Consider the following 16,587-nt stretch of genomic DNA (forward strand, 5'->3'; position numbering starts at 1 on the left):
TATGAATATTGAATTCGTACATCATTAATTCAAGAGTAACTATATTCGTTGAGTAACTGAGTAAATACAACAAAAACAGGAACTGATAAAAGATAGGTACCAACGGGCACAACGCAAAACTCGATAAGCAAAACTCGTAAATCTATTGGGTATCCTAAGAATTATCCTACGGGAAATATATAAGTTTTCTTTCTTGCATTTCTTTTCAGCAATCGGTCTTCATGATGCTCGCCAACAGAAAAAAGGCATTAGAATTTTCTTCCGATTAGATTACAACATACACAATTTAAATCATTAACAAAACCCAACTGTTAAGTGGATCTTGTGAGTTTTTCGAACTGTTCAATTATTTACGTTAATTTGGCTCTTACAATGGCCATCGTTAAAATTATTGAAAGTTGACATTAATAGTGAATTAATAGTGGCTTCCATTAATAGTGAATTTGTCACTTCTCTAAGTTCCTGTACATCTCTGTCAACGGCAAGGCCAAAGAGACCGTGGAGAATTTCTCCACCTATATCAAAGAGGCCCCCACGGGTACGGCTTACAGAAGATGAGACATTTAACAATCGGTACCAGTGATTTACTAAGTCGACGGAAGCTTCGCTGACATTAGCTAAGATCAAGTACGAGTATTCCCCTTTTTGCACTGTAGCATGGCACTGTAAATATGAAGCATGGCACTGTAAATATGAAGCATGGCACCGTATATATGAAGCATGGCACTGTAAATATGAAGCAAGGCACTGCAAATATGAAGCATGGCGCTGTAAATATGAAGCAAGGCACTGTAAATATGAAGCATGGCGCTGTAAATATGAAGCAAGGCACTGTAAATATGAAGCATGGCACTGTAAATATGAAGCAAGGCACTGTAAATATGAAGCATGGCGCTGTAAATATGAAGCATGGCTCTGTAAATATGAAGCAAGGCACTGTAAATATGAAGCAAGGCACTGTAAATATTAAGCAAGGCACTGTAAATATGAAGCAAGGCCAGGATCCACACTAGCCTTAAGCTCACAAGTTAACATCGCCATCGAGGCGGAAGATGTACCCAATTGAACAATACCTCACTAACGATAAGGCGGATACTCTTCAATTGGGTAGTCCGCCAGGAATATGTCCCTACCAAAAGTTTCTAAGAACCTATATCTGTTGAAGCACACATAATTTTTTCGTTTGTGTGGTGGTTGCCTTAGGAGGAAGTCGAGTATATTGTTTGTATTTATCATCTTATTAATGTCAGCCTCTCTTTTAAACCTAGCCCTTTCCGGTAAGGTAAAGCTCTGAAGTCCTGGTTTAACTGGGCTTCCGATATTCCAGGTTGTAGATCTCTCATGCGCTTCGAGTACACCGCCACTGGTGTCATTGGGAGAATCGTAAAATCTTCATGGAATTCAGGTCTTGCCATCGGTGACGGTACAACATTGTCACCGTACAATTCTAAGTACGCGTTCATCTGAAATACAAAATGGATTTGTAAAAATTACAGATGTAGATGAAATTACAATTACGATATATATTATATAGCACACTTCTACTTATCCTATCGATTTGAAATATTGCACACTGCATAAACACAAAATAAATGTAAAATAAATTTTTTCTAATATTAAAATATTTAATAAATAATTTAATTTAATTAAATAATTTAATAAATAAATAACCTACAAATGTTATTATTTAAAAATATTTTTCCACTCACTATTCCGTCATCGGCGTTTTCTTCTGCCATATTTACGTTTGCTTCTGCCATTCTGCAAGTACCTAGTGGCTTGCAGACTCCAAACCTGCACAGCCAAGGCAGATGAGTAGGGCGAACTAACTTGTCGATCAATGGTGATTCATTATTAGGTGACTCAAATCACCAATTAGGGCATTTAGGTGATTTAAAATAGGAAGTCGGTATAGGAAAGATCGAAAAAATCACGGCAACCGAACCGATTCCGATTTTAGTCGTATTTTTTTCACACTCATTGTTTTACACTCATTTTACACTCATACATTGCTTTACTATTACACTCATTGTTTCGTTATGTATTACGTTCAATTGAAACGAAAATCAAAATCAATATCAAGACATCAAGCGCAAGAAATGTAAACATAACCAATGTTGAGGAGAGTTTACTCTTGCAAAAGTAATAAACGCAGATATATCTTCTGTTTATAAGGGAACGAATCATGAACACTGTGCGAAATAAAAAAATTTCGTGTGGGCGAAATTACATTATGAACACCGAGCATAACGGAATAATTTCATCTGGGCAAAAACCAAATGCATCAGTGAAAATAGTACATACATCAAAAGTGTCGATTCCTACTAAGGAACTTTAAAATGATATTGAAAATAAGTAATTATAAACAAATAATGATGTAGCTACTATATCTCAATATCAAGTAGTGCAGATAAAAAAGCTATTTTATATAAAATCAACAATTAACCCATCCCGCAAAAAAATCATGTTCAAAAAGCGCTTTAATATAGGAATCTGGATGGAGGTAATAGATGACTCTCACCGCTTTTGTTGAGAAAAGGCTGACGTCCCAACGCTACGTGCAGGCGGTTCTGACTTGAGCAGACGCTATGCGGAAGGGGTCAGTTGAGACGCGCACAGAAGAGCGATGTCGATGGAACTTTTGCCTGACTGCAATGAAGTGGCTCGCAGACTCCAAACCTGCACAGCCAAGGCAGATGAGTACAGCGAACTAACTTGTCGATCAATGGAGATTCATCATTAGGCTACTCAAATCATAAATTAGGGCATTTAGCTTATTTATACATTTTTTTTCATTCAAATCATTAAATAAATAAAGAGTGCAGATTTTTAGTAGGGATTTCTAAAAAAATTTTGAAAATTATAACGATATGTATTAACACTTCCTGTCAACCCTAACGCCACTGAGCTCTTGAGGGAAAGTCGGACTGAGATAAAATCAAATCGGACAGCCTACGAAATACTTTCGTGTGGGCAAAAACCAAATGTATCAGTGAAAATAGTACATGTACATCAACAGTGCCGATTCCTACTAAGGAACTTTAAAATGATATTGAAAATAAGTCATTATAAACAAATAATGATGTAGCTACTATATCTCAATATCAAGTTGTGCAGATGAAAAAGCTATTTTATATAAAATCAACAATTAACCCATCCCGCAAAAAATCATGTTTAAAAAGCGCTTTAATATAGGAAACTGTCTGTTAACTCAGCCACATTTTCTTATACATATCGAACTGCCGTGTATTGTGGCAAATATGCAAAAACTCCAACGCCATACTACGTTCAGGGAATTTTACCAATCGTGATGAGATTGGTTGAAAAAATGGAAAGTTATTCCAGCTTGAAAGGAATAAACGTCAACATGGACCGACTATATACAAATATAGAACTCTGTGCATGGTTTCTAAAGAAAAATATCACAGTTCTTGGTCACTGTTACGGGTCAACTAGTTACGGGTCATTGAGAGGAGACTTCCCTGATAACTTTAGTGAAATGACAATTCTGTTGACCTATCTGCACTCCGAACTCTATGAAATTGGCAATGACTAAATGATTTTCAGTCTAAGAACTGGCTGTCAGACGGTTAGATTCCATCATCTCGATGCGACGAATGAAGATGCACCTAATTTATTGGTCTTAGAAAGTAAGCCATAATTTTTCGTTAAAGACGAACACATTCTTACATATTGTAACAAATAATTTTCAACCTTAATGCAATATAAAAAAAATCTTCTACGATGTTATCAAATCACACAAGTAAAATTACTTACATAGGAATGGTTAAAAAACGGAACCTTAACTATGACACAACTTGCAGCAAACTATCTTCGCGATATCAGATCTGTAATGAGACTTCGACGAAATAAGACCTAGCTTTTATACGTTGCTTACGAACCCCGCTTGCTCGCGGGCGCTAACCAATAGGCGTTGAGCATGAATTTCTGACGCAATGTTGCTGGAACATTGAGAGTACAGTGCACATGTAAAGTTTCGACTCCAGTCTCTTTCCTCAAGGAATCTTTGGACTTCAGAAAACGCTCGTTACTCTCGTTTATCGACGATAATTTTACAGTATTTAGTAAGATTATAGAAAGATTAAATTTCAGATACTAATGAAAGTTCATCCGTATGAAGTTAGGAGAAGAATCTTCATTACGTGAAGTGTTGTATTGGGTAACGTGTTCTACGGAACAAGATAGTTCGCCGTTGCGCGACTGTACAAATCCTATTGCCGCACGAGAGTCACTGCTGTTGCTCATGATGAAAGCTAATCTTCCAACGGTGCGATCTGAAGCGGTTGAGAAAAAAGGGGGTTGCAAAGCGAAAATGTGGCTTCACAACGACAACCTAGTCGGCATTGTGAACGAATTTGAGATCAGAAATCGATTTGTCATGTGTATGGGATGTATAATAGCTCGACTAAGCTGTTACATAGAAAAAAGGTGAAGAATCTACATACATACAGAAAGCTCGAAGTTGATACTGACTAAAGAACTTATATCGGGTGACAAGCAAGCGCGCTAGCTGTTCCTAAGACGGTCACGAGGCCTACAGAGAAGGACGTAGTCTGAACTGACACTTGAAACCTTGAACGAAAAACCAACGACTACGCTTCCAAACTGGGTAACCTTCCAACGTTTGAGACAAAGTTTAGAATGAAATTATTCGACGGACATTGCAAGAGGTGTTAACGAAACTTTATTTCATCTAACAAACTCTGGCTGGAGGCTAACATTCTCCTAAATGAACTACTCGTTTACCAATATAGAAGCTCAATATTCAAGAACGATGCTACAGCATCAACTAGAAAACAGCAGTTCTGTTAACGCTCATTTCCAGAAAGATGCGTGTTGAAATCTGGTATTATTTCGTACCAGTTATCACTGATCTCCGACATTGTCAGGGCAGTCAAGGCTGGGTGCACGATCAGATGAGGGGAGTACGCCATTAACTACTTACAAACTTGAGATTAGTTAGTGCGTAAATTTATCACAAGATTTTATTTAAACGCATTTTGAATCAATCTACATTAATGCCTGGTACAATAATGGCGGTCTATTTAGAATGGAAGGAACCTAAAATATACTTAACAAAAGGAAGGGCAGAAATCTTTTGCAGCCGAAGTTGTAGCGGACTCGAAAACCCGTAGCGATTAGGGTTGAAACATATGGGAGATGCAAAATTCAGAGCAAACGACTTGCTAAGTTGAACGAAAAACTAGCAATTAACTAGGAAAATTTATAAAATACTGTTAAGTAGAGAGAAATCGTCACGTACAGATGAATTCGGGAAGAAATCTTAATGACTTAATATCGCAGAAACTAAGCTTCAGATGAACTTTTTACATCAGGGCTAGAGAGCGAACCAATCAAGAAATTTGACGGCGCCGCCCAACCAATCAGCGGCAAGCATTTGTTTATCACGCCATCGAGCTAAAGAAGACGACAGACGTCGGATGCAGCGTTGGCAACTGGTTCATTTCCATACCAGATTCCATTTAATCTGGTATATTTCCATACAAGATTTCACAAATCTGGTATTTTCAGTGGGCGTCTGGTACGAATATTTCAGATCTGATATATTTGGCTAAATATAGTACTTTATGACTTACTGCAAATTTACTTCGTTAAAATCCACTTCTAGAAGTTTAACTTCCTTCCTCGTAGGCGTGGATTATATGGATTATCTTCAGAAAAGCACGTCTATATCTTTGAGCTATTTTTGGAACCGCGAGATTACCGCTGGATGAAGTAACTCCAATCTAATTGTTTCCAATCGTCAACATTTAATAACAAAAGTGCTAAGCTCGAAGTTGATCCTGACTAAAGAACTTATATCGGGTAACAAGCAAGCGCGCTGGCTGTTCCTAAGGCTGTCACGAGGCCTACGGAGAAGGATGTAGTCTGAACTGACACTTGACACTTTGAACGAAAAACCAACGACTACGCTTCCAACTGGGTAACCTTCCAACGTTTGAGACCAAGTTTAGAATGAAATTATTCGACGGACATTGAAAGAGGTGAAAACGAGACTTTTATTCATCTAAGAAACTCTGGAAATTCCGATTGTGGAGACAAATAGCGGGATGCATCACTTTCCTATTTAATGAAGAGAAGGTATGATTTAACGCTCATACAAATAAATATTTCCCATATGAAATTCATAAATTACTTACGGGTCGCTGATGAGAGGAGGCTTCCCTGATAACTTTAATGAAATTATAATTCCCTTGATCTATCTGCACTCCGAACTCTATGAAATTGGCAATGACTAAATGATTTACAGTCTTAAGAACTGGCTGTCTGCCGATTAGATTTCATCATCTCTTTGATGATTACATCATTAGAAGTTGCAGACCTTTCAAAATCAAGAAGAAACCTTGACCCCTTTATGTCAGTATTTTGTAATAATTTCGAGTACTGGTTCGAATATTAGTGACCAGAGTCAAAAGAAAGGCGTTTACAAACTATCTCAAGGGTCTGAAATGTTGTTACAAGTTGAGTCTACTTCAAATTAGTGGATATAAACCAATGATGTTCTATATCTGTGATACGCTGCACCAATGATACGCTGCGCCAATGATACGCTGCGCCAATGATACGCTGCGCCAATGATACGCTGCACCAATAATACTCTTATAGAAAGCTGCCATTCGTTTAACGCTAATTCTAAAAAAATATTTCAGCTGCCTGTCACAATTTCAAATAGAATTATCCAACTATCCAGCCGCCAACTATCAATCAGAGTTCCAAGTGAGGATTAGTCTAGTAAACACATGGCAATCCAAACCAAATAGCTGCCTGCCGGCGAGATTGCGTCATCCTAATATACTTTACACAAAATTACAGATTCTTCCCATTTTCTGCTGACAATAAATATACAGATAGCCTAGATACCGATAGTTAGAGAACATTTCTTACTGCGATATGAACGACTTTCTTAGCTATAGTATTGCATATATCCATGTTGAGCATAGAGGTAAGAAAATAACGACACTCACTGCTGTTTTTGATGCAGAAGGCTTGTCTAGCAACGCTGCGTTCTGAAACGGTTGCGAATGAAGGTGTTGTAAAGCAGGAGTGCCTTCACGACGTCAAATGCAAGTCAATAGGCCTAACTCAGATGTCTAAACATTTTAAACAATAATTCCGAGTCCAAACATTTTTTCGACTTCCTGCACTTTCTATCAACTACACCTTCTACAGTTTGAATGAAGTTTATCTAGTTTAATATACACTTCACTTAATTTACACTCGCTTAAGAGAATAACATTAACATCAACCTGCTCTGACAGTGTCCGATGTTGCAATGAGAATGTGAGGTACGAAGTACGAACTACGAAGCCACCGGCTTCCCTGCGTTACACCCGGGCTAGAGCGCGAACCAATAAAAAAATTCGACGGCGGCGCCGAATACGGACCAATAGCCGGCACCCATCTATTTATAACCGACCAATCAGAAAAAATCGAGCGCGCCACATGTTCGACAACCAATAGACAGCGTGCATTTATTCATCACGCGATCGAGCTAAAAAAGAAGCGTATAGTGAATATGGAAGGCCAAAGGAAAGAACTAACCACTCTGAACTAACTGAACCAGCGTCGGAAACTAGTATTATGTCATACGAGATGTCACAAATCTGGTATTATTTCGTACCACTTTTCGCTGATCTCCGACATTGTGTCAGGGCAGTCAAGGGCTGGGTGCACGATCAGATCAGGGGAGTACGCCTATCTTTATTGATTGGTACATCACATGGATATGGTTTAACTCACTTTATAGGTGCGCGTTATGCATCAAGTTATTTCAATTACTATTGATACTTGGACATCACATGTATATGGTTTAAATTATTCTCTAGATGCGCGTTATGTTCGAAGATATTATATTAAATAGTTACCAAATTGAGATTAGTTCTGGCGTAAATTTACCACAAGGTTTTATTTAAACGCATTTTGAATCAATCTACATTAATGCCTGGTAAAATATTTGCTGTCTATTTAGAATGGAAGGAACCTAAAATATACTTAACTAAAGGAAGGACAGAAATAATTTGCAGCCGAAGTTGTAGCGTGAGTCGAAAACCCGTAGCAATTAGGGTTAAACAAGAGCGAGAGAAATCAAGAAATTTAACGTTGCCGCCAATTCTGCAACCTATCACCGGCGCGTATTTCTTTGTAACGCACCAATCACATTCGAACGCATTTCCGGTTAGCCAACCAATCAGCGGCAAGCATTTGTTTCTCACGCGATCGAGCTAAAAAAGAAGAAAATAAATTGCCGCCAAATTCGTGGCTCTAATGTGGACGGAAAGCTTGACTAAGATGAAAATACTTGAACATAAGTGATCCGTAGTGAACAATTACTTACCAACAGTAAGTAAATTATCCTAAGCGACTTCAAATAAAAATCATTTCACTAAAGAAAGCAAGAAAAACCCATGAGAACTTAGCATATGAATATAAATACCATTTGAATCATATCCAGAATTTGCGATAGAATTGACAAACTTCACTGAACTTCATCAACTTCTTTGCAGGTCAATAGTAAATAAATTTTTTGACTCTTGAACTAGAAAATTTCCTACAATGAAACGGCTCAAAGCAGTGAGACGCTTCGCTCTAACGATTAACATATTAACTCGACAGTAACGTGAGGTGCTATTAAACAAACGCTACCAAATGCAGCAACAATTGACAACTGCAACTCCGTAGTCACTACTCACCACAGCGTAACCACTGCCTAACCAGTGGCCAGCGCTTGACAGCCTTATAACAGAGAGACGTTCTATCATCAACTTCGTTTCTATTAGGATTAAGATTACTTACATTCGTGTAATAACGTTTTACGCGTAGTACCGGATCGTGAAGAAGAACCAAATAAAGCTTTGACAATCAAAATGAAAAAAAAAACTGGACTCTATTGACTTTAACAGCAATTTAACCCAGACTAAAATGAGATTGCGGCATTGCGCACGAGTCACGACGACCAACTCGACGAAACGCGTTACAAACGAGAAAATACGATCGAGTTTACGAGAGACCTTCTGATGCTCTTTCCTTCATACAATTCCCGATTACTGTCGAGGTATTGTGCTTTGAGGCATTGAAGATCACTGTTTTAAGAAATGAGCTGTTCATATAAAGGGATAACTCATCGGAGTTACATTTGTAACTCGTCCAGAAGTTTGTACTTTGTAGTGCTCTGAGAGTGCAGCGTCCATGCGCCCGTTAGTCGCCAGCTAGCACGATCACCTCGCAAGACATCAAACGTACTCTTAATAATTGAGTCGGTAACGCTGATCAATCGATGACTTCCTTCTACGGAAGAAATTTTGAGCCTTTTGAGCTCACTTCTCCGTATTCACGTATACTTTGGATACTTTATCCGTTTAACTTTCCATTGAGGTGGGAATTTGCTATGAGGCCTGAGTCTGCAGAGCATACACATCAAGCTGAAATTTCTATTATTATAAAATGCAAAACTTGCGTCGTACAATTGCTATATGGGAAAGAATCTTCTATGGTATTCTCAAATTACACAAGTGAGATTACTTACATAGGACTTGTTGAAACACGTAACATTCACTATCACACAACTTTTGCCGGTATTATTGCAGATTAACTACATCCAAAAAAAGGGTGTTTTTTTTAATTATATGTTTTTTGGGGTGTAGATTACGAATCTGAAATCCATTTTTGGCGGTCGGCATCGGAAAACCGATTTTTTAAAAAAAAAAAAACACCCTTTTTTTTGGATGTAGTTAATCTGCAATAATACCACTTTTGCCTAGCTACCTTCGCGATGTCAGATCTTGAACTGAGACTTCGACGAAATAATTAATAATACCTAGCTTTTATACGTTGTGTACCAGCCCCGCTCGCCGGCCGGAGTTGACCAATAGGCGTCGAGCATAAATGTCTGACGCAATCTTGCTGGAACATTGCCAGTAAAGTGCACACATGAAAAGTTTCGATTCGTCTCTTTACTCACGGAATCTTTGGACTTCAGAAAACGCTCGTTAATCGACGATAATTTAACCGTAGTTAGTAAGATTAGAGAAGAGAAAGATTAAATTTCAGATACTAATGAGTGTTTATAGTTTATCCAAATGAACTTAGGAGCATAATCTGCAGTACGTGAAGTGTTGTATCGGGTAACGTTTTCTACGGAACAAGATAGTTCTCCGCTGCGCAACTGTACAGATCATCTTGCCGCTATGCGTCCAAGCCGCTCCAATGAACGTCTAGCTATCAGCCGGCTCATTATCGGGTTCCTGGAGTACAAATAAAAAAAATTCAGCTGTAGTAAGACGAAATGAATATAACGACTCTAGATTAAAATTATTATTTTTTAAGAAACATTGGGTACCTAAGTAAGTTAGTTAGAAGTTGTACCTAACTCATACTTTGCTGCATGGAGACGGAGAATGCATATAAGTACCTTACCAAAAAATAGTCGGTAAATAGTCAGTAAAAACCTATTGATTCTTCAAGTTTAATTCACTAAATAGATAATTTAATAATACTTTCATGGCAATATAAATCGCTTATGATACTCATTCAAGGTCTAGATGATTTATCATTGATAATGGCTCCTTAAAATGTGAGAATGAACACAATGTAGTCAAAGCACCGATGGCCAAAGGTGAACGAGGTGTATTCTTTGTAATCTAATAATAAGTGGCGACAAATGTCAATTTCAAAACGGTAAAAGATCAATAAATCGAGACAAACGTTCGTGCGTCCACCTCAAGGGTCTCGGATGGTATATAGTCTGATTCTTCCATGACATTTCAAATGTACATTTCCTTACTCTTGCTTTTGCGCAGCCGATAGCCCTAACTGTGTATGGATGGCACGATACTACCGTTAAAATTTGCGCTACAAAGAAATAAGTGAATAGGCTACCGGAGTTTGCAGACCTTTCAAGATCAAGAAGAAACCTTGACACCTTTATGTCAGTATTTTGTAATAATTTCGTGTATTGGTTCGAATATCAGTGACCTGAATCAAAAGAAAGGTGTTCATAAACTGTCTCATGGGTCTGAAATGTTGTTACAAGTTGAGTCTATTTAGCATTAGTGGGATATAAACCGTTCAGATCGATGCACTAAATTTGGTTATGATAATAAATATCGTTCTGAGGTTAACGCTTCGATCCAGAGAGACAATGACTTAGTCGGCAGACCAGTAGAAGTTTCATGTAGGGCACATATAGTATACGCTTGCACTTGATTGCGCGACAGCGAACTTAAACTTTTTTCGCAGATCACAGGGTACGCGTTAGTACCCAATCTCGTTGAAATATTTTCCTCATAATGCTTGTCAAGTCCATCTTGAAATAATCGTTCATAATCGTGTAGTTTACCTTTCAAAAGTTCGATTTTTTGCGAAAAATCTTCTCTTTAAGTAAATAATAGAATGAAAACTCCATTTGTGCTCTGCTGACTTTATTGGTAACATTATTTCACAATTTGTGTTATTTTTCTCATAAAATCTTACTTAATTCACCTCGGAATCGCATTCATGCAAAGGCAGTGAAAAGACCAAATCGAAAATTTAACGTCTTTCTTGTTCAGTCAATGACGGTCGCACTAACAATATATTTCTCATATGAACAATCTTCAACTTCTAAAAATATCACTTAGCAAACCTGAATGCTAAGTTCTGGCAACCTTTCGCTTAAAATCGTCAAATCTGAACCGATGTAATTTGAAAACAAAGCGTATTTTTGATAACAAAACCCTTACTGCTTGCAACTGCAAGCAAAATGTATAGTACAGTGCGCAGTTCGCATTCATGACGCACTTAACTGGAATACTTGTGCCTATAAGAATAAGCATTTATATTCTGCGGACTAGTTAGCCTTATAGTACATTAAGTATTTTCTACTGCAATTGTTTTTTAAACTTTCTGGTTATCGAATAGCACTTGGAAGTTTTGTACAGCCGCCTTGTACCATACGGTACCTGCCGCGTATCATCATTACTCTACATTAATCGCACCTAGTTGCATTTGACCCTAATTATTGCGCTAATAAGTTAGGCATTAGGAATGCATGATGCCTAAATTTAACTGTGGCAAATCGCTTATATATTTGGCGTTTAGAATAGAACCCCATAGAATTAATACCCATGACGATATAACATAAAAACGACTTAATTTTATCCCATATGAGTTGACTTTACTAATATCTCACACAAAATACTGAAGGAAAAAGAGGGCCCTGAGCAGTAAGCTCGAGGCCCGTGAAACGGGAATTTAATTTTCAAGCTTTGAAATCGTCAACTGATCTCTAAATTCCTGGATTGACAACCAAAAATATGACGGAATATGCGATAGTAATTGAAATCAAATGAGTTTCTGAGAAATGGGATCTCACCTGGGTCTTATCCTTTCAAGTTTGTTTATGTGCTTGAAATTGACCGTATTGCATTTAATATATTAATTTACAGAGACTTAACGAGGTAATTTACCTTCTTAAGATTATTTGTAAGAAAGTCGACTCGTGTCATGCTTAATATTCGAACGAACTCAGAAACTTCCAACGCTGAGCTTCATTCGGGTAAATCCGATCTATACAAGAGTGTCGTGTGTCTAAAACGATACTAGTACGTCTATCTAGTAGAACGTGATCATTCATGACAAGAAAAGCCTGAAACTACCTCATTTGTCTCGTAGATTCGGGTGAGAATGGCCACTGTTCCGGTCGCAAACTTTAGCATTAAGTTTAACTGAATATATGACTATATGTAACTAAGTGATTCAGTTTGCATATATAGTCCTAGGCAATTGATTCTTGGGTTCAGGTGTTAGTCAGAAGCAGCACTCTACACCTTGAACATGTGATTGGGTGAAATTCATACAGTCTCGCCTAATTTCCAGCAGCAACCTGTTCACGTATTAGGGAAACTTTTACCTTCATCCTGGTTCAAACATCGCCACGTAAATTCAATCATGCATTTTCTGAGCTGCTACGATCTAGCGTCATCGGTTTCCTACCTAATGTCTGTCGCCCTGCCTGACGTCTGTCGCCCTGCGTGACGTCTGTCGCCGAAGAAGAGCGATGTCGATGAAGAAGAGCGATGTCGATGGAACTTTTGCCTGACTGCAATGAAGTGGCTTGCAGACTTCAAACCTGCACAGCCAAGGCAGATGAGTACAGCGAACTAACTTGTCGATCAATGGTGATTCATTTTACCCGAAATTCTGTATGAAAAATTGCCCAATTTAATTCAATGAAAGTAACCAAAATTTGTAAAAGAACAACTGAACAAGGGCGCTAGTACAAATACACTGAAGACGGAAATTTTTTTCCTTACTCGTTTCCTGCCTACAATAATTTTGCGGCATTCAAGATAAAATTTTGAGAGCTAATCCCAGTCACATATTACATAAAGGTAAGAGAAGGTGTCATTTAGCAAACTTCTGGAACTAATTGAACTGCTCCGATTGTCGGCATCGTAGTTTCCTCCTGCACGACACGATAGCAGATGTGTTCCACGTGTTACGGAGGTGAGCGGTGGTCGATGTTTACACGCCCTCTCATTTCATGTTTATGCTATGGCGAGCAATGAGCTGATAGACGATGAGAAAATAGCTGTTTGAACAGATATACTGTGAGACAGTAAGCAGCGATGAAGATCATGATATTAACATAACATAGTGATGTCGGCGCTGAAGTGTGGGCCTGATGTGGCCTGTCGCCGATTCTTTTCCTTTTCGTGCCTTGTTCATAGATCTAAACTCGTGTCATTTGACCGGATCTTTTCAGGACTGACGATTGTTTGAAATAGCTACTAGAGTACTAGACTTCCACCGGGTTCGATATAGTGCTAGGGATTTTAAGTCTGAACATATATTTTTCCACAGCTTTATCTAGTCCATTCGGACTAGATGCGTATTTCAGAGAATTTCAGAGACTTACACTTAATAACGTGAAACGATTCAGAGATACCAACAGTCCTTGCACTTGGTCACGCTGTGTCTGTGACAGCTCGAGTGCCCGAGACCACCAGTCCATGCACAACCTAAACTTCCTTACATTACCATGTTTTATCAACATCATAACAATGGCCAATGCAATTGCAACGGCTCGATTGTTGCGCACTCAGCTGCTGAGAAGCAGCAGCTCCCTTCAACATGTTTTAATAAACACCAGGTGAGGAAATGTACGCGACGCAGCGACTGCTTCATGGAAGTTTTATTGCAACATTCGTTAGTTGGCTAGAAGCCGCGTCTTTAAAGTCGAAGAACATTCTTCATTCTTCTTGAGTTGGAGTTAAGTAAATTATGTTAAGGAGTTCCATATTATGAGTTTATTTCGCAATTATTCTCTCAATTTATTCACACAAACATTTCACCATGAATAAATTGAGAGAATACATAATTTAAAAAATTTAATTTTTTTATTTAAAGAAGATTGAAAAATAAATTTGTCTGCTAATAATCTTATAATCGATATTCAACACACTTCTACCCGTCCAATCGATCAGAAATTTGCACACTTGCGTAAAGTCGAAGGCAATGCAATAATTAATTGACAGAATGAATAATTTTTAAATGTCAAAATTTTTTTAACATAAAAATAGTAATCGATTCTTTTTTTATATATAAAAATAAAATAAGAAATTCATTGTACATGTGTAACATCGGAGACACTGGACTCATTAGAAGTTTTGTTTTTAAAAGGTAATTTTTAAGCGTAACTATTTATTTATATGGAGGATATGAGAATATTTTACCTCACTTACGCTCATACAAAAGTACAAACACTTACTTCACCAGCAAACACTTCAGCACTCGGCACACTGTTCCCTAGGATTTGTTGCAGTTGAATATGCATTGAATTATGGCTTTACTAGGGTTTCATGCATAGTTTTACTCGGGTCTTATAAAAATAGCTCTCCTGGGACCTTGTATTATAGCTTTTTGGGGGTCTTATATGTACGTATATCAAGGACTACTACACACAGGACATGCACGCTTTGGTTTCAGTGCTTGCTAGCGAAGGCGAGTGCTTTCGCGTCGTTCCCCGGTGACTCATCGTGTCGATTTCGCGTAGTGATCTGAGCTAAAATAATGTCAATATTCTCGACCATTTGCCATTCTATTTTGTATCTCAGCATAATCCTTGGAAGTCATGATACTGTTAAGCAATCAATAAACGGCTGAATCTAGTTGAATCAATGTCAAAGTTTTGATCTGAAAAGTTTTGAATGAATGTTCCGGTGTTGAAGTGAATTATTGTCACTATGCCGAACAAGTGTGGAATTGTAAATTGTACTGGAAACTACGACGATTCGACCAAGTGTAGAATATTCAAACTGCCTAAGGATAATCCAGAAAGGCAGACGTGGCTCGCTGTGATTCCTCCTCGCCAAGACCTCAATGTTTCGCAAGTCAAATCTTTTTTCGTTTGCGAGAAGCATTGGCCTGAGAATCCTCCACTGAAGAAACTGCCAGGCGGAACAACAAGACCAGCAGTTGCACCAAGCATTTTTGATGTACCTGCTTCGTGCCTACCGACCCCAAGACCCCCTCCTCGCCCAGCGAAACAAGAACACAGACAGCTTGAGATTTTCATGGACAGAGACAGGATCACATCTTTTTGTGACTTTGTGCCAGACAAGAAAATCCAGAAAAAATATGAGAACGTAGTGATCACTAGATCGTCATCCAGGTGTGCATATCTCTTCATGGCGTCTGACTTTCATGAATGTACAATGACAGTGGTTGTGGAAAACAAATCAACCTTGTGTTCTCCCCTAGTGTGTTCTGCCTACAAGAGTGGTGTCCGCGTGCCTCTGGGGACAATTTTGAACCCTAATAATGGTCTGAATTCCTATTCTCAGTTTGATGCTGTTGTACATACTTGTCTTAACTACAAAGTCCCCCTAGACGAGGTGTTGAGGAAAGTAGTGACTGAACTTCAGGCCCAAGAGACTGTTGACAAGAAGAAGGCAAAAAAATTGGATTTCATCACCAATAATCTGAAGCTACTAGCAGACAAACAATTTACTGTCAAAGACTACTGCTTTGCTGTGGAATCTTTTCCACACTGCAATTACGAAGCTCTTCGTGAGTACTTAGTTTTGCCAAGCAAAAGAAAAGTACAAGCAGTCATCTCAACAGTGAACGTGAAGGACATTATATCAAAGACGTTTGCAAAGATTCAAAAGCCTCAACAGAAGAATGTNAGATGTGTATAAGAGACAGGTTTCAAGGTGCCATTTATCGCAGTTATCATTTTTTCGATCTCGTTTATTCAGTCTTTGCGTTCAAGGAAAAACACAGATGATCGACCGACGTTCTCGCTCTTGACTAATGCCGTTCATTTCCCTGCGAACGCCGGGGGAGAAGCGGTGGTTTGCAACGGGAAACTGCCGGTCGTCGGAGAAACGGGAGCTGAAACCAAACTAAAACGGACAGTCTTTAGCACCCCGTCGTCGGAGAAACGGGAGCTAGAATCCAACTAAAACGGGCAGTCTTTAGCACTGTAGACGGGAAACTGCCGGTCGTCGGAGAAACGGGAGCTGAAACCAACTAAAACGGACAGTCTTTAGCACTGTAAAGGGA

The 16,587-nt window shown here is 38.5% G+C and overlaps 1 long non-coding RNA gene across 2 annotated transcripts; it reads right to left on the reverse strand.

Moving 5' to 3' along the window:
* Window positions 1–906: 906 nt before the first annotated feature.
* On the reverse strand, window positions 907–9,612 carry LOC108675994. 2 transcript variants are annotated; one of them, XR_001931155.2, is made up of 4 exons: window positions 9,566–9,612; window positions 2,522–2,679; window positions 1,710–1,794; window positions 907–1,463 (listed from the first exon to the last, which is right to left on the reverse strand). It is a non-coding gene; the product is annotated as an uncharacterized LOC108675994 (long non-coding RNA). The 2 variants fall into 2 exon arrangements; XR_001931156.2 differs by lacking the exon at window positions 9,566–9,612 and adding an exon at window positions 7,008–7,294.
* Window positions 9,613–16,587: the final 6,975 nt, after the last annotated feature.

The sequence above is a fragment of the Hyalella azteca genome, unplaced genomic scaffold (assembly GCF_000764305.2).
Source record: "Hyalella azteca isolate HAZT.00-mixed unplaced genomic scaffold, Hazt_2.0.2 contig10260, whole genome shotgun sequence".
Classification (NCBI taxonomy): Eukaryota; Metazoa; Arthropoda; class Malacostraca; order Amphipoda; family Hyalellidae; genus Hyalella; species Hyalella azteca.